Genomic DNA, 18,185 nt, shown 5'->3' with positions numbered 1-18,185 from the left:
TCACATTGTTTTAAAATGAATAAACAACCACGAGCAGTTGGTTCTTGCCTCCACCAGTCAGGTGCTTCTTCCTGTAGCCCTGGCTCGTCTGTCCCCACGCACAGCAGCAGGGGAGACGCTCAGACAGCGCAGAGAGCCATGTCATGTCGGGCTGATGGCCAGCAGGGGCCTGTGGGGCTCTGTCCCAGGGGCCAGGCCACCAGCCAAAACAGGACATAAGACATGGCCCCACTGGGATGCTGCAGGCTCAGCAGAGAACAGTGATGCCCCAGGGGGCAGAGACTGAAGAGAGGCTGGGAGGGAAGTAGGGGGGTGGCGGGGGGGTGGTGGTCAGGAAGAGGGAGGAGGTCAGATCATGGCTCATGGGCTCGCTTCCTCACTCGCTGCCTGGCTGTCCAGGGGTCACCTGGATGGTCTCATCAGGGGCCCAGCAGCCACACCTAGACTAGGACTCGGCACCCAGCGTGGAGGGGCCTGCCGACGACTCTCCCAGGCCAGCGGCACTCCGAAAATGCAAACCTAGCACTGCGCCTGGCCCCTCCTTGCTCCAGCCACTGCCCTGCCCTGGGGAGAAAGAAATAGGCTTTTCCAGGGGCAGGGGTGGGGGGAAGCCCATCTCAGCCTCTGCTCAGGCTGCACGTCAGCAGGTAATCTGTTGCCCACTCCCTTCCACCTGCCCCCGCCCCTCTTATCCTGGCACACTCAGGGGCACTAGCTTTACATTCCCGAGACGACACAGGGACATGGGATAGAGCCACAGCCTGCCCGACCCCACGAGTCATCAGCCACCTACTAGGTGCAGCCAAAGGGTGTGTTTAAACTTTAGGCTACAAGACCTGAGTCTGGTCTAGTTGGTGGCACAGATGGGTGCCGACCTCACCTGGCCTGACCCACGGGCCCAGGAGGCACAGGACCGTGGCGTGGCCCAACATGCACACACCTTACCACATCAGGCCTCCCTTGTCCAGCTCTCCCGGGGTGCTTTTCTCAGTCCCTTCAGGATAGAGGAGGTAAAGCATATACAGAGGGGAAAAGCCCACCAGCCAATCTGCAAACAAACGTGCAAAATGATCTCACTTGAAGATGAGCAACAAGTGTCTTGACAAGGCCACTGAACACCTGCACAGTTTCCTGGTCTGGAAGAGCCTTTCCACATAACGAGCGCATTTGATCCTGCATCACGGGGGGAGGTGAAACACGTACAATTCTCATTTTATGTTTTACCAACCTGAGGGTCAGCTCTCTGTAGTAAGCTGCCTGGGCACAGAGTGAATGAAGGCCTCACTTGAGGACCAGAATCCATGTTTTCAGACTCCTAGGTTAAGACTCTTTCATATTTAATTCCTTTCTGAAAACAAGAAACAAGGGGCACCTGGTGGCTCAGTGGTTGAGCATCTGCCTTTGGCTCAGGTCATGATCCTGGAGACCCGGGATGGAGTCCCACATCGGGCTCCCCACAGGGAGCCTGCTTCTCCCTCTGCCTGTGTCTCTGCCTCTCTGTGTCTCTCATGCATAAATAAGTAAAATCTTTAAAGAACAACAACAAACAAACAAATAATAGTTGGGGTCAGAGCTGGTAAAGCACCGTGGGATGAAGCTACACCTGTCTCCCATGCTCTGCTCACACCGTGTGAGGACACGCCTGGGTCTAGGCAGCTTGTCATACTACAGGATGAGGCCACACCTGTCCCACGTGCCCTGCTCACACCATGGGATGAGGTCCTACAGGGCTTAACTCAACACAGACCTAGGGGACAGTGTCCCCACTGCCACATTTCAGGGTCAGTTCATGAAGTGCGTATGCGAAGGAGCCGTGGGAGAGGGAGAAGTTCTCCAGGCCACGGAAACCACCAGGGCAGGAGGACACATGCCCCGTACCATCCCTGGGCCTGCCTCTCGGGATGCGCCCGGCTGGGAAGTCCAGTGCAGGGGGTGGCAGGAGATGTGTGGCCAATAAGCCTGGGGCTCAGGTCGCTGAAAGGATTCTCAGCCTCACGGATGATGGGATGGGTTCAGAGTGGTCACTGGCTGTGGAGCGGAGAGTGGATCCGAAGGAGGGTGAAGCTGCTCTGAGTCCTTGGGAGCCAAGTGGAGATGAAAGGAACGAGAGAAAAGGTGGGGGGGGGTCGGCTGCATCGCTAAGGTGGTAAACGGCTGTGGTGCACATGCACCGGTCCCCCGTCCTGTACTCTGGGCTGGGAAGACACGGGAAGACGCTGCAATCGTCCTCGCTCGGCACAAAGCTTGGAGAAGGGGAGGACTACCTGACATACCGGCTTCTGACCAGCCCAGCCAGTCACCAAGTCTTCGCTGAGCCCCCACCGTGTGCCCGTCCCGCAGCTGCGGCGGGGAACAAAGCTGGCAGGGACGCCTGCCCCTGGAGTGCACCCACTTTCTATCTGAGAGTGTTTGCTGGCAAAGAACTCAACACTAAAGAATACAGACTAAACCTATAATTATAGAAACCATCCATTATGGGTTTTCTAGAATACGTCTGTTAAAAAAAACTTGTTTTCTGTTGTTACCATAAGACAAGCATTAAGCTGAAGGTGACCAGACTCACTTCGACCTGCTCCACGAGCGAAACGCCTGCCCAGAATATCCATCGTAGAAGAGCACTAAACCCCAGAGCACCCCTGGCAGCCAAATCTAGCCTGAGCAAGCGGCCTCTGGGTCCCACCCCATCCTCTACTTAAAAATACAATTTCATTGAGATTTGTCAATGTTGCGGCAATCGCCCCAGGTATTTCCTGTGGAAGGAAAGGGCAGGCGATGGTCTCAAGTCTCAGGCAGTGAGCACACGAGAGGGTCCTAAGTCCACGCAGACACAGTCTCGGTCAAGCCGTTCAATCCTTTCAATCCACGGACCTTGATACGACCTGTTTTCCCTCACCAGACGTTGGTGTCCGCAAACCTTTAGAGAAAGTGCACGTGTAGCTTGAGGGAAATGCTCTTTTCCACGGAGCTTCCTGCTTTCCCGGGCTTCTTGGAGGTCACAGGTGCATTATTCTCAGAGGTTTCGGAAATTCCAAGCACATTTCTTACGTAGTCTGGAAATCAAACTTTTGAGGCAGGCGGAGGGTCCAGGCAGGTGCAGTTGGTTGGCTACTCAAAGCCTGTCCTTTGGTCATCATTGAAAATGTCTATTTCTCTACGCTGTCACCACAGGCGTTAGTGAGCCAGGCCTGATGGCACCTGCAGGGCCATCCTGGGGCTCCCTGTCCAGGCCTCAGCAGCACTTGCCGAGAGCTCTGTGGTCACTCCCTATGTGTGTCCCCAGAGCAGCGCAGGTCCACGGCCACCCCAGCCAGGACTGAGCCCCATCTGGGTCACAGAGAGTGAGAGGAGGAGCCAGGTAGTCACTACATGGCTTAAGCACCACCTGGACAGGAAAACATCAGTATTCATCACGTGGACAGCCCATCACTGGGTTCCAGCGAGGTCAAGGAGACTGAGAATGTGGAGAAGGGGCAGGAAGTCACGGCCACTAGGTCTTCAAAAGGACAAAAGGTGTTTTCTGGTACCGGGGTTTTCAACCAAACTTTGACTCCTTGGTTCTATGTGATAAAAATACTTGAGAGCACGTCCCTCTTGGAAATCTGCTTCCTGCTCTGGTCCTTCACCTAATGCACCTTCACATGATCCCGGCATTTGGGACACAGGTCAGGCTCCCCACCCTATGCCTGGCCCTGGCCCTGGCGCTCAACCAGAGCCATGCACTTTTCATCGTAGGATCCACAGATGTGTTTCAGGGATACCCATGAATATTCTGTACTTTTATGTAAGATGACATGGGTGTGTGGGTCTGTGTGATACGCATTTTTCCAGGGGAAGGGCCCACAGTTTTCATCAAGTTCTCATAGGGGTCTCTGACCCAAAAAAGATTCAGAGGCCTCAAAATCACTGCTTTAAAAGGAGCTTTCGTTTCCATCAAATTGGCCAAATTTCAACATAAAGTGGGTCAGAGCGATTAAAAGCTGAAGAAAGTCAAAGATGGGCGATTCAATCTGTAAGATTGTGGGGAAATTAAAACAAGCCCTCCGATGCTATGATTGAGGCAAAAGGATTCCAAGAGAAGGGGGAGCCACGGGCGGCGCAAGAACAGGAGCCAGGCAAGGGGAGCCAGGAGCAGGGGCAACAGCAGACGGAGAGGAAGCTCTGCGCGGGGCTCCACGGTGGCCTGAGATGGGTGCAGCTCCTCAGGTGGGCCCTCGGGCGGCGCGACGAGGGTGCGCTCCTATTTTTACTTACACGTACTGAAACAAAAATGTGTATACAGCACACCAGTCCTGGCATCCCTCCAGGCCCACGCTGCTGACACGTCAGGATGGCTCCGAGTGATGAGCTAATTAAAATTCTATGGTCTTTCCCAGAGATGGCTCTATTTTTGACCTAATTCTGTCACTTAAAGTGTGAGGTTTACTTTTTTTTTTTTTTTTAAGAAAATACTTTCTTTTTCCCTTCTTGATATTCCCATGAATCATTTAGCTTAGCTGATCATTCCTCCCGACTCCCTCAAGCATTTCTTTACAAGACAGAAAGGGACACTCCAGCCAGAGGGGGCTAATGAGAGCAGCTGGATCCCGTGTCCCACCCCGCAGGACCTGTCATTACAAATACAAGGACCAGGGACACCCGGGTGGCTCAGCGGTTGAGCGTCTGCCTTCGGCCCAGGGCATGACCCCGGGTTTCCCGGATTGAGTCCTGCATCGGGCTCCCTGCATGGAACCTGCTTCTCCCTCTGCCTGGGTCTCTGCCTCTCCTCTGTGTCTCATGAATAAACAAAATCATTAAAAAAAAAAGATACAAGGACCAAAAAATCACCACAAGCAAGGACAAGAGTCATCAGCTCCCTCTAATTCTCCTCCAACCCTACGTTCAAGGCAGTCTCCACCTCGCCAATGCTTCCCCAAAGTTCACGTGTAACTTGCTTATTAGAAAGAACGGTGTAGTAATAACGTGTTTTTAGGTTCCCAATGTGACGTGCTTTTTTTCAGAGGCCCTGGCCTAGTCCACAGGAGGATTTTAACACACAGACTGCTGAAATGCCTCATCCTCCATATGCGTATGTGTTGAAATCACACGGCTTCAATATCAGAACTGTTTTTTTTTTTAAATACCTTCTTAAATTTTTTTAAATTTTATTTATTTATGATAGTCACACACACACACAGAGAGAGAGAGAGAGGCAGAGACACAGGCAGAGGAAGAAGCAGGCTCCATGCAGGGAGCCCAACGTGGGATTCAATCCCGGGTTTCCAGGATCACGCCCTGGGCCAAAGGCAGGCGCTAAACTGCTGCGCCACCCAGGGATCCCCAGAACTGGTTTTCAATGTATCTTAAGCACAACTCTTTTCCTGTGAAAATTTCCCTTCCACCCAGGGACACTTCCATATTCACGAGAAAAAAGAAAAAGAAAAACTCAGTACACCGCAACTACAATGGATAGGTGTGGTGCATCCCACTTTTCTTTTAGGAGAAAGGGGCAAATGATACGAAAATAGATCCGGTTTTGCGAGGACGACGGTTTGAGGGTGGATTACGGTGCGCTGAACCTCACTTAATGGAATGCATGCTTCCATTCAAAAAAAAAAAAAAAAGCCTTGGTTTTTTTTTTTCCTCCTAAGCTTATTTTTCCATTGATCTTCTATACAAAACTGAAGGTCTTTAGGCACAAAAATTCTTTAAAAAATTATGTTTTGGGGGAAGAAACGACTTGAAGGAAAATTATTTTAATAAACAATTGTAAATCCTTAAAACAAGTTGTGAAGGCTCTTGAATTGGTCCTGGAGGAGCTTCAAGTCTTCCCGAGGGCCCGGGGGGTGGGGCGTCCTCGCAGACTTCCGAGGGCAGGTGGCCCTGGCTCTTGGTTCTGACTCGGTAGGGCGCTTTCTCCACGCGGGTGTAAAGACTGATGCTCTCTCCTAAGACCCCTGAGCTCCGGAGATGAGTGTCCAGTGGCCGAGGAAGGAGGGCCGTACCTGGTGGAGCTGCTCAGGGCATCGGCCCCCCGTGTCGGCCTGCGGCTGCCCCTGCGGCCAGGGGAAGCTCCCGGGGTGCCCTGTGCCTCTTGCTGTCCACGGTCAGAGGCAGGGGAGCCCCTCGCTCACCTCGGCACCCATCACCTGACTATGCGCCCACGTGCCCAACAGTTGACTCAAAGTCCAAGTTGAGCAAGCCCTGACCGTGACCTTGTTGTGCTGATGCTCACCTACCCTGTCAACATTTAATGAGGAGGGGACATCGATCCTGGTTTAGTTTCAATAATCTGATTGATCTCCTGAAATCAACAGGGCCTTCAAAGCCAGGACGGCACGGATTCACTCCTCCACGCGCCTGCTGAAGGGTCTCCTGACCGCCGAACCCCCTGAGGTCCGCACTTGGTCCTGGGGCAGCTGTGCAGTAGGCCTTCCGAGGGCCGACAAGCAGCCAACTGCTAAGCGCTCAGTTTTCTGAAAACACCTCCTACCTGAGACTTATTTACCTGCTCAGCTGCTCCTGGAATGTGGCCTCATTCTTAGGAAATCACTTGATTTTATTTATTCTCTCGGAGATGCTGCACAAATATGAAGCACAATATGAAAGTTGGAAAAGGTGTCTGGGAGCATCTCTGTAACTGGTTTTCCTCTCCTGGAGCTTATGAGCATTTTATTTTGATGTTTATCTGGTGCCGTGGTAACCGGCGTGTCTGGAGGTTGACTTCCTAGACGGAGGACCGATTACAGACAGCGTAGCAAGCACTTACTTACCAAGTATGCAAGACACAGCGACGAGGCACTCTCTTCCCACAATGGAGGACACGCATCAGAGTGCAAAGAGCTAGACAGGGAGCTGGCAGATTTTCCCCTTAAAAAGCCAACTATTTCAGGTGTCGTGTGGCCATGCAGTTTCTGATGCATCCCCTCTGCTGCTCTCGTGCAAAGGCCACCGCGGATGATAAACGTATGAGCAGGGCTGTGTTCCGATAAAACTTTATTGAACAGACCCTGAAACTTAAGCTTCTCATAATTTCCATGTGTCACAAAATATTCACCTTCTTCTGATGTTTTACAACTCATAAAAAATGTAAAAGCCACTCGTGGCTCACAGGCCACATTGAGAAGGCAGCTGGCCAGAGCTGGCCGGCGGGCCTATGGCTTGCAGACTCCAGGTCTGCGCCTGGCCAGCTCTGTGGGGGGGAGGAACGTTGCCCGGACTTCCCGAGCCTCACTTTGCTCATCTCCCAAGTGGGGATAAGAGTCTTTGTCTTGTGAGTATTAAAAAATCAGATACCGGGCAGCCTGGGTGGCTCAGCGGTTTAGCGCCGCCTTCAGCCCGAGGCCTGATCCTGGAGACCCCGGATCGAGTCCCACGTCAGGCTCCCTGCGTGGAGCCTGCTTCTCCCTCTGCCTGTGTCTCTGCCTCTCTCTCAATCAGTCTCTCTGTCTCTCTCTCTCTATGTCTCTCATGAATAAATAAATAAAAATCTTTAAAATAAAATCAGATACCTGAACAGAAAAAACTGATCTCCCTCCTGGAGGGGTGTCCTGTTTGATGACAATGACACTGACCATGGCAACGACAATGAACGACCCTGAACATTTGTTTCCTGCGAGGCGTGTGTTAAGTGCTACCAGCTTGTAGAGCATTTCATCTCCTCTGCGGTGCCATCCCTTACCCAATGTCCCACCAAGAAAGGAAAAGCTGCCGGCGAACCTCTGACACAGCACCGAGAATGTGATGCGTTCTGGCTTCACCCATGCCCCAGTGTGTGTATGCAGCACGGAGCAGGATGCATTTTAGAACCAATAACAACGGCATCTCTGTTCAGCCCCGAACTATCTGGCGGGCCAGGTACTACCTAGGACCTAGGTAGTACCTATCGTTCCTATCGGGGAGACCGAGAAACGGTTTCGGTCTCTGCTGGCCCAGAGTTGGAAGCTCCGCTGTGTGGGCCTGAACACAGGGAAGAAGGCGAAGGAAGACAGCTGGCACTTTAAATATGAAATCCAGGGCAGGCCGGGTGGCTCAGCGGTTTAGTGCCACCTTCGGCTTGGGGCGTGACCCCGGGGTCCCGGGATCGAGTCCCACGTCGGGCTCCCTGCGTGGAGCCTGCTTCTCCCTCTGCCTGTGTCTCTGCCTCTCTCTATCTCTCATGAATAAATACATAAAATCTTAAAGAAAAATAAATATGAAATCCAGGTTGAGGACTCTGGCACAATCGAACTCTCTCCTCGGTGAGGGGACACTGATCAGGCCAGTCGGTCACATCCGTCCGGTATCCCAGAGTAGGGTGTTAATGCAGCAGGAGGTGACGGGAAACAGCGCCCCTGAAATGCAGAATAAAGTGGCAAGGCAGGCCAGCATCTGAGCTTGCGTAATGGGAATCCGTCCAGGTCATGGACGGAGCAGGGCAGAGGAGGATGGGGACACATTTCCTACTCTTGGCTGTGTTTTCCTGCGTGGAAGGAATGCTTGGGGGTAGAGCCCGAAGGCCTGACAGCGGCTCTCCTGGGAGGAGGACCAGCCTTGGGGGGCGTGCTCAGGGCGTGCGGGCCTCCCACCTCCGCTGGTCGCTGGAAGCACGACACAGGTGCACGTCTGGGGGACGCAGAAATTACGAACAATTTAGGCCAAAATTCTCTTTCAAGTTGTGAATTGTTTTTTCTCTCCGCATTTGAGCTTTACATCTCTTTCTCCCTATTATTATTTCATCACCAAGTATTAATGAAGTGCTTAAAATATGCTCAAGGGGATGCGATTTCTCTTTCTCCTGTAAAATTCCAATTAGTCAAAAGCCTCCCCAACACGTATCTTCAGTCCAACTTGCTGTGCACAAAGGAGTCCGCACAGCAGACCTGACGCCGCTCTGCCTAGGAAGGGCTCCTCGCGTGGCCAGCCCTTGGCCGGCGTCTGGGAACCTGGACGGGGCGAGTCCCGCAGTTCCCTAACTGCCGAGCGTGGCTCGCTGCGGCCACGCCGGGTGTGCAGACGGTGCGCTCTCTGCTGACCACCTGCTTGCCTTCTGCGAGTCTGGGATCTGGGACGTGCTGAGCAGAAGGTGCCGGTGTGACCGGCCTCCAGCAAAGACCTTGGGTGCTGGTCTCTGATGAGCTTCCCCGGTAGACGAGCATTTATCACGTGCTGTCACAATTCATGGCGCGAGCAATGAAGTGCATCCTGCCTGACTCAGCCTCCGGGGGCCTCCGGAAGGCTTGAGCCTGGTTTCCTCCAGACTCTGCCCCCTGCACTTTTTCCCTTTGCTGATTTTGCTCTGTACCCGTTTGCTGTGATAAATCACAGCCAAACGAGACGCTGAGATGCTGAGTCCTGTGAGGTCTACTCACTCCCCCATCAATCCCAGGGGTGGTCCTGGGGACTCTGGACACAACCGTCCTCAGCCAATTCATTGAGGCAACGGTGCTGCGCCAGGCACAGGAAGGCCTGGGGGAGGGACACAGCCACGTACTCTCCTGATCTTGAAGCACGAGGCATGAGAAACCAGGTATCAGATGACCTCCTGTTCCATTCAGTGTTGACCAAGCACCCATCACATGCTCAGGGAGATACTAACCTTGTGATCCCTGCCCTTGAAATCTGCAGGCAAGTGTAAGAGACAACGATGGGGAGGACGACAAGAATGAGGTGATGGTAAGTAGGGGAGGTGACAGCTAATGCTTCCCGGGTGCTTACCACATGCCAGGCCCTCTTCTGAGCACTTTCAGTGTCAACTCACATAATTCTGACAGCAGCCCTGGGAGCTGGGTGCTCCTACTACCTCCATCCTTACAGATGAGGAAGCCGAGCACATAGGGGGAAGCACCGCCCCAGGTCCCACAGCTAGTCACTGGCAACACATCCTCTGGCTTCAGAATCTGACTTAACTATTATGCTGCACCGTCTTGCTCTCTGGACACGAGAGAAATCTGAACAAACATAAACAGGCTCAGTTGTACCTACATCTTTAACAACCATAGTGTTTACTATACACTCCCCAGCAGTAAAATTATTTGTATGCATGTGTTAATGCCTGTGCTAGACTCTAAGGTGCGTGGCTGGGCTCCTGCCCGGTGCATGTCTGGGTCTCCTCCAGGGCACCACACCCGGCATATGGTAAGCACTCAGGGCACACAGAAGGTAGAGGACAACCCTTCAGGAGTGGGGGGTCAGCACAGCCTAGAGCTAGGTCTCAGGGAGCACTGAGGGGGATCTCAAAGGTGAGCTCTGAAGAGTCAGAAGAGAAAACAGGTAATCCACGTGGCGGTAGCAGTGTGAGCAGAGAGGTGGACCCAGCAATGACCAGGGCATAGTGCAAGGACCAAGAGAAGACTGGCTGGAGTGAGGGGTGTGCCTTGGTAAAACGGAGTGAAATCCAGTGATGACAACCTCGTATGAGAAGTTGGAGATGCAAACCTAGGGGCAGCCAGTGAGGAAGAGAGTGACAGCGTTCAAAGGGGCCATTTGGTAAGACGAAGCTGAGGAAGAAGAGATGGATAGCTTGATGGGCCAGGGCCCTGGAGCCAGGTAAGGAGGTGAGAATCTTCTGGACGATGTGATGCCACCCCGCAGGAGGCGAGGCCTGAGCCCGAGGGCAGGGCCAGGGCCAGGTCTGCTGGGAAGACGAGCAGGGTCCCAGACAACGTGCCCTGCTGGTCCTTGACCATCTCAGACATTCCTTCCCGCTCTGACCCTTTAGGATCCCAATCGATTTGGGTTGGAATTAGGATGGGAACTGTGGGGTTTTAAGGACCGTTTCTGAGAGAGAATGGTGGACTCTGATAGCTAATTACAGCGGCAGGGGTGTCAAAGTGGGTGCGGGCAACCGAGCGAGTCATGGTGACACGGACACCCGTAGGGAAGCCTGGGAATAAAATACAGACGTTCTCTATTGCACACACAAAATATGTTTATACGAACCGTCTTAAGAGCTGTAAGAAGTGAGACTTTAAATGACAATAAGCTTCAAGAAAAAAAGCAGAAAAAAAATGTAAAATCAAGCCCAAGAGGAAATGTATTAGTTGGTAGTTGCTTTATCCACCCCTATTCATCATGTCACGTCTCCAGTACGCCCAGCTTCAAAACAAACCACCCCCTGTCAAAATATTGCTTATACAACTGCAGTTGGGTCTGATTAATTCTCATGATTATATCTGAGCACATTCTGTGTTTGGAAATAGAATATCAGTTACTGACCCTCAGGAAGCTAATTGCTTTTCCACATATCCTGCCCGGTGACGCATCCAGCTCAGCCACTCGCCACGACGGTGGCGCTGCACGATAGTGAACTTGATCGCCGGGGGAGCATCACGGGCCCGCGGGCCGGGGCTGAGGCCCCGAGTGTGGCAGACAGAGGAGCTCAGGGCAGGACCGGCTGCGTCCTACGGTGCAATCACCGGTCGGCACTTGTAGCTACGGCCACGCGTACGGTCTCTCTCCCCGGGGAGGGCACGTAAAGCCTCTGATGTGTGCATCTGCATCAATATACAAGGCTGGCATTAAATAGGACAGGACGAGCATTTCTGCACAACGGCCCCCTGCCGGCTAATTACCTTGCCCTGTACACACACAGTAGGTCGCTACTGGCAAAGACCAATTTCTGGTTTCCTGGGGCAGAAAGAAGAGATCCAGACATAAATGTCTATCAACGTCTCTCTTCTGATTATAATATTCCCCTTAGAGGAAAGCACATGCCTCTTCTGTTTACTTGAATTTGCCCTTTAAGTAGTTGGTAGACCAGGAATTTTAAGAGTGGAGATGACTTCATTTGGTGCTGTGTGCATTTCAATTCCATTTCTAGCAGACATTAGGAAGTTTTTTTCTATATTTTGTCTTTGAATGCCTTATAGCCATATATGTTTCTCTAGGGAAACACACGGCATTTGGGGAACTGAAGATGCTGCAGATTTCATTAAACAATCGTGCCAGTAAGAGCACAGCCGTAAATACTACTGGCTGGCTTCAGAATACAAATGCTTACTGTGTGATCCTCTCAGAGTGGCACCCGCCAGCGAGAAGCCAGACCAAACACTGGACACCAGCCTCCTCCCTTCCCTCTTCCTTCCACGGCCCAACCTGAGCAATTCATATCAGCACTGCCGTGCCTTGGCCAAACGAGGCGAACACCAAATCATGCTGCTAAATGAATCCCTCCAGAGCTCTCCTCTTCGGCCGACCCTTCTGAGCCACGAACGAGCCCCTCTAAGCCCCGCCACCTGCCACCGCCTCTGTGCTCACGCTCCAGCTTGCATTTGATACTGTCACCATGCATCCTCTTTCGCTCTAGAATGTGCCTTCTTGTCCCTGCCATGAAATACCTCCAGCCCTCCTTCCCCTGCAGGAAGGCCTTCCCAGCTCTCAATGCTTATGTCCTTCCCTGCTCCTAAATTTCCAATGACTTTTAGCCACCCTGCATCAATCTTTAGTTCATGCACTTGTATTACAAACATCTGAGTGTCTGCAAAATGCGGCTCAGTGTATTTAGGTGCAGTTCACTGCGCAAACACTGTGTTGGGTCCGTCGGACAAAACCCGATAGGACGCACATTCACCCTGCAGCCTGGCTGGAGAGGGAAGGGCCGCTGATCCTGCAAAAGGCAAAGTCAGGTGGGGCAGGGGCTCCGAGAGTCGGGGACCGCACCCTGGCATGGGGGGTGGGGAGATGGAGGACCCGTTTGGGAAGAGGGGGTCTTGTGCTCGCCCGGGCAGCATGTGTACTAAAACTGTGGCACAGAGAAGATGAGCAGAAGATTAGCACGGCCCCTGCACAAGATAACAGGCAAATTCATGAAGCAATCCATATTTTAAGAGAGAGAAAAGATAAAAAGGCCTTTTGACTTGACTCAATGAGAAACTGGCAGGATTTTGAAATGCAAATGGTTAATGAAGGAGAAGGCATTTCAGGTAGAAGCAATGGCACAAAAATGAGGGTGTGGAGAAGAGGGTGGGGAGCAGAGTAAAGGGGGAGTCCGCAGGAAGGAGAGCCCGGGGATGGGGTGAGAGGGCCCTCCCGCTGCTCAGACGGCACCTCCTCCAGTTGCCCCCACAGGGTACACACTTTGCAGAGACCAGGTGCGGATGCCTCTCCCTCCCTCTGGTCTGTAAGCAACACGAGGATGGGCAGGTGCCCGCGTCCCTGGCTCTCGTGTGGGTCACGTTCAAGGCAGCCCACGGTACCAGAGGTCAGGCTGCTCCTCCAACTGTGGGTTGCAGCAAACTGGTTCAGCTGCAGAGTTGGAGTGGTCACGCCGTGCTCCAGAAAGACCACGGGCGCCCAGAGCCATAGTGGCCAAGGAAGAGGCTGGGGCGGGGGAAGAGTCAGGAGGCCAGGGAGGCGAGCTGGAGGTGTGGGTGCCTCACAGCTGGGGTCCCGTCTCCTCCAGGGAACCCGTGCTCCGAGAGCACAGCGAGGCCCTCCCGCGGCCCGGGCCGGTGGCCACTCCAAGAGCAGGGGACATGGCCTGCCTCTGCCACTGTTAGCACACACAGGTCAGGGCTAGGTGACACCGCCACGGGGTCTGTCTGCATCGCTGTGCACAGGGAGTAGCCGGGCAGTTCTCCTAGGACATGAGACCCTCAGCCCGTGAGCAGCAGCATCCGGCAAGACTCAAGCGGCACTGGAACAGGACCTCCTACAAACTGCCACTGCTGTCATTACCCCCCAGGCCGCAGGCCTCCATCCTCCTGGAGAAGCCAACAGCTCCTCCCCTTTGCACTCTCCTAGACAGCTCCAATCCCCCTTCACCGTCTGGGGGGCCATCAGAGTTACTCAGAGGTCTCCCTTCTAACTCGGGCCGTGGGTACCTCTCTTAAGCTCTTGGGGCGCCAGATTTTAGCAGGAAGGACAAGCAGGGCTGCGGTCTGGCCCCAGGCTGCTGCAGCTCCAGCAAGCCCGTCTTTACAGGACAGCCTGGCCTGGGCCTCCCCGCCAGCCCGCCCCTGACTGCGCTGTTTCCTCCATGATGTAAGCCTGAGTCCCCTAATGAGCTCCCTGGAGAGTCCGTCCTATACCTGGCCTGCCTCTGAGACAAGTTCCACTCTCCAGTGCTGTGTGCAGACTAGAGCAGAAAGCTAAAACATCTTGCTCTTCTACCCAAGGGGCCTGAGCATCTTTCCCCCCAGAGATGCTCTTTCTCCTCTGGGCAAACGTCTTCTAATCTGCTAGATTAGAAGCTCTCTGAGGGGAAGGCCCACTTTTTAATGATAATCTCTAAATCTTAAAAGATCATCAAATGCTCTCTGAGGAAGCTCAGGCTGGTGCTTCTTATTTTCAAGGATGAAATTTTTATCTCCTGCTCTGGGACGCTGTCAGGGAAGCCGAGGACCCCGTGCACCAAGCTCAAGGTGTCCCATTTGGCTTGGCGTGGGGTGGGAGATGGGGAGGACAGACAGCAGTTCTACTTGCTTTTTTGGAAATTTTAGCTTCTGTGAAAGAGAAAGGCAAACATACCTCGTGGGGACTGGAACGCTGCCATGTTTCTTTTCCCTCAATATTAAAAATATTAAATTTCTCCCACTAATTTTACCCCTGCTACGTATCACCTTGAACACAAGTTGAAAACCTAAACCAAAAAAAAAAAAAAAAAAAAAGAAAAGAAAACCTAAACCTCTGGGGTTTGTGTTTAAGGCAGAAACTCATGCAATTCGCACCTGAAGTCATGCAGCCGGGTGGGCTCGGATTACTGATGACTGCTCCAGCCTCCCTCAGTTCCCAGCAGACGCGTTTCAGAGGGTTCCTGCCGTTTTGCTCATTAGGGTTGATGAACAACGTGCACACCTTTCCCCAGGGTCAGGGAACTTAGAACAGGATCGATTTAAATCTTTGGGGAGGGGGCAAGCAAAAGGGAGAGAGATGCCTGTGTGTGAGCAAGAGAAAGAGAAGACTATAAAGAACATGATGATGGATAAGGAGGAGAGAAGGTGAGAGACACAGAAATCCTAAATGTCTAAGACACCGCTGATAAGAAAACAGGTTCTGGGCTGGGACAATGCTTGATATGCCAACAATGTACTAACTCTACAGGGCTAACGGGGGTGAATGGTTTGCCCAAACTTGACAAGTTAAGCAGGTTTGGGAAATATTTAGGTGGGAGTTGCAAATGAAAAAAGAATTTAGGTGGAAGCTGCCCAGTTTGGGCAAATGGAAGTGACGTTGTTGAACACACACCTGTGCCGGCCTACCCTGTACTGTCTGACACAGCTGGGTGAGAGGTGAGTGGAAGGTCTTCCTATAGAGAATCATTTCAAAATTATTTCAGTTTGAAATAATTCTCAAACCACAATAATAAGGAATGGACAGAAAGACTATCAAGGGAATAGCTTGCACATATCAGGGAACAGTATTTCTATACACTGGAGCCCCCGGACGACCGCCTGCCAATGAAACAAACACTTCTTGACCATATCAGGAAGTCAGCTATTTTGGGATAAGACTTTGTAGTGTCTTATGGAGCTGGACCCCAATTTTGGAACTTATTTACTCTCTATAACATTCCATACACCCAAGGTTAATGCTAATACTCTTTCATGCTAGTCCGAACTCACGTCGAGTAATAACAATAATTAAAAAAAAATTGTACAAACGAGTTGTTTGCCAGGACAGAAAACTGCAGCAGGTTTGTGTAGTAGTCACGGGCTATGTCATGGTGCAGCGAAAATCAGCTCTTAACAATTTCAGAGGCTTCCAACATCGTTAGTTTATTTCTTGCTCACACTACATGCCCACTGAGGGTTGGTAGGGGGCTCTGCTGATCACGGTCACTCGGGACATGGGTTCAAAGATCAGACCATCTTGAATGTTCCTGGTTGACGTGTTACAGGCCTAGAGGCTGTCTCATTGGTAATTAAATGCTCCGGACCAGAAGGGACATGTCAGTTCCGCTTATAGCTCATTGGGCAGAAGTAGACACACGGACCTGACTGATCTCAAGGGAAATTCTGCCAAAAGCCACCAATGACATCCACACTTTGTGATGTGCAGCTGACTCTTTTAAGATGTTTCATATACACATCGTATGTGAAGACGCCGAGGCGATTTCCTGGCTGTTCTGTCCTTAGAGAAATGGCTGGCATCTCTAGGCCACTTTGTGTGTCAACACAGGAGAGCAGAATGGGGCTGACTAAGTCACCTCGGTGGTGAGGGGTATCAGGGGCATTCCCCAATAGAAGGTAACGACAGCCACACTTAAAAAAGGGTCAGTGCCAATACCAGGAGAAGCAGTGTCCCGGCGAAGGGTGGGGACTCTCCAGCTACACACATGTACAGCAATCCTGGTTCTACCGCTTACTAGCCAAGCGACCTTGGCCAAGTGACCTTCCTTCTCCGTGCTTTATTCAGCATCTGTGAAGGGGGTAATAGTACCTTCCCCCCAGGGTCGATGTAAGAGTGGAATGAGGAGCCAAGAGCTAGAACAGTACCTGGCAGTGCACGGTAAGCACTCGCTTTTGTCAATCCTGTTCTTTTTCTTAACCTCATCATTTGCACCTCCCTTCAGCCATCTTTCTTGCAAAATAACTGGCTACCACAACAAGCAAGTTGCATTCCTCACAATCATCCTGCGAGGTCGGTGTAAGTAGCCCCGTTTAAATCATGAGAAAACCAAAACTGACTCAGGTTTCAAATCTGTCTGAAGCTGCCTTGTTTCACTGCAACGTCCTACCTAGTTTGCTCCCGTATCATGAACTCAAGGGCGTGGCGTCCACGTCAACATATGGAAGATGACCCGGCATGTGTTATTTCTCCACTTGTACCTGGACCTCCCCAAAGAAGCTTTTCTGCTCAACCCACCATTTTCTCCATCAGGCTATATGCAGTGTGCTTGGTAGAGTTAGGACGCCCACCCTCACTCTCTGTGCAGAGCCAGACAGGCTCAAGCCTCCATCGCCAGCAATGAACCAGGAAGGAGAGAGTTGGGATGAAAGATGCTAACGTAGAGATGCAAACTCTGTCCCAGCCTACAACTCAAATATTACAGGAGTATTTTCATGCGTGCCTTTAGTCTATGTCTTATGCATATACATAGTCTATATGTTATACGCACACATGACAACCTAAAAGGGGCATTTTGGTTCTACTCTGAAAGGTGCTACTTTTCCACCTTGACGACAGCCATATCATTTTGCCTTAGGGCCTGATAAGGTGCCATAAGCCCACTCTGTTTGTCCTTCTCTGTACCAGACTTGGGGGGGTCCCCTCTGGAAGGTGCAGGATGATCAAGTAGCAGTACCGATCGATAGGTAATTAAGTGCTCCGGGCCAGTAGTGATGTGTCACTTCTGCTCACAACTCATGGACCAGAACTAGACACATGGAACCAAGGAAATCCTTTAGAGCAGAGGTTGGCACACCGTAGGCTGTGGACCAAATTCGGTCCAATGTTTATTTTGTAAATACAGTGTTACTGGACCACCCATCTGTTTATGTATCATCTGTGGCTGCTTTCATGCTACAACGGCAGAGCTGAGTAGTTATGTGAGAAACCATACGGCCCCAAAGCCTAAAACAGTTACCACCTGGCCTGGTACAGAAAAAGAGTGCTGCAGTAAGGGAGGTGCAGGGAGCAAAGGCCTCTGCCAAGCAAGCATGGGGTTGTGCTGGCACCCCCATGGCTGGCCCAGGTGGTCGCATCTGACTCTTGGTTTTGTCTCAGGTCGTGATCTCAGGATCCTGAGATCGAGCCACACATCAGGCTCAGCACTCAGCAGGGAATCTGATTGGGATTCTTTCTCTCCCTCCCCCTCTGCCCTCCCCTGTCTTGTTCTTGTGTGCGTGAGTGTCCACGCTCTCTTTCTCTTTCAAATAAATAAATAAATAAATAAATAAATAAATAAATAAATATCAATCTATCTATAAAACAAAACAAAAGGATGGGATTGCATGGATTTCCATTCATGGGCAAACCCTCACACCAAAGGGCACAGGGCTCACTTAAGAAACAAATGTTTCTTCCATGCCAGTTATTAGGACATCACAGCAGGCAAGATAAACTCAATCTCTGCCCTTCAGGAATTTAAAATTGTGTGTCAGGATAAAGATGGGGCATGAGGGAAAGAGAAGGCACAGAAATATGTAAAAAGGCAATTACAGGCCAAATAACGCTGGTATATTCACAGGGAAGTGAAACGAATGAATTGTAGCTATAAAGGTCAACACACATGCATCTGGGGAATAATGCAGAGTGCAAAACAGTGCTGTATGATTCGACTTACTAAA

At 51.6% G+C, this 18,185-nt stretch overlaps 1 protein-coding gene and 1 pseudogene across 4 annotated transcripts in view; one reads left to right on the top strand and one right to left on the bottom strand.

Moving 5' to 3' along the window:
* The window catches only part of SLC22A23 (solute carrier family 22 member 23), a 163,950-nt gene that overhangs the window by 81,380 nt on the left and 64,385 nt on the right, over positions 1–18,185 (bottom strand). The window lies entirely within an intron of this gene.
* On the top strand, positions 12,668–12,781 carry LOC140626500 (U6 spliceosomal RNA; annotated as a pseudogene).

The sequence above is a fragment of the Canis lupus genome, chromosome 37 (assembly GCF_048164855.1).
Source record: "Canis lupus baileyi chromosome 37, mCanLup2.hap1, whole genome shotgun sequence".
NCBI classification, from domain to species: Eukaryota; Metazoa; Chordata; class Mammalia; order Carnivora; family Canidae; genus Canis; species Canis lupus.
This window is presented reverse-complemented; position numbering and strand designations above follow the sequence as displayed.